Source organism: Aplysia californica, unplaced genomic scaffold (assembly GCF_000002075.1).
Source record: "Aplysia californica isolate F4 #8 unplaced genomic scaffold, AplCal3.0 scaffold00129, whole genome shotgun sequence".
NCBI classification, from domain to species: Eukaryota; Metazoa; Mollusca; class Gastropoda; order Aplysiida; family Aplysiidae; genus Aplysia; species Aplysia californica.
Genome location: NW_004797399.1, coordinates 1324124 through 1325057, shown reverse-complemented (window position 1 = coordinate 1325057; position 934 = coordinate 1324124).

Below are 934 nucleotides of genomic sequence, written 5' to 3'. Positions count from 1 at the left end.
GGGGAGAGTGGGTGGGGTACGGGCAAGGTGGGGGACTAAGGGGTATCGGAGGCAAGGAGTTGCACAGGCAGACAAGCCCCATGCGAATGTATGTTTTTTTGCGAGTCCCACCCTTTTGACATTATGTGGTGTGCACATTGTGTCCCAAATGAGGATACGAAATTAATTTCAGACCTGAAAAGGCTTTGTCCACTGTTCCATGTCAACTCAGCCAGTTATTTTTCATTTGTTTTCAAATATGCCTCTATCTTAATATGAAAATGTAAAATCTGCACATGTTTAACTGGTAATTAAACGTAATAGGGGCCTATTAAGATTTTTGTTTTAATGCTTCAAAACAGCATCAGCACTGACGAAAAAACAAAACCGAAAAAAACCCCGACAAAGCCTGACCCCAAATTTTACTTACTCACAATTTTATACTTATAGTCAACGATTGTCCGATATGAATAAGATCATTAACAACATTGCACACGAATCGCCGAAATTAATTTACGGAAAAGTGGGAAGACATGGAATAGCATCAAGAGGCTAGAGAAAGGTGGAAAGTGTTGATCCTAACAACCACCAACGTCGCCTGAGCAGCACACATAACGCTACGGAGCTAAACAGTAGTTGGTAAAATGTAATAAGTTGCCCCTTAACACTAATGTGACCTAGTTGTGTTAAGAACAACCTCTAAAACTAGAGAGGGCTTGGCTAAACGAAGTTTACTTTCGACTTTCCTGGTCTAATACGCTAATGGGACAAAGCCCAGCCGTACGCACACGCGCTCATTCTAAACGTTTTGTTCCTCTGGTCGGCTGAGATAGAGGCTAAATGAAGGCAAACACTGAACAATGCCCAACACTGCAAGTTTACGGGGTGGGTCCACTAACCTAAATACAAGGTTCACAACATTCTTTTTCTCTGTTCTCCCCTCCCACCCCACCCC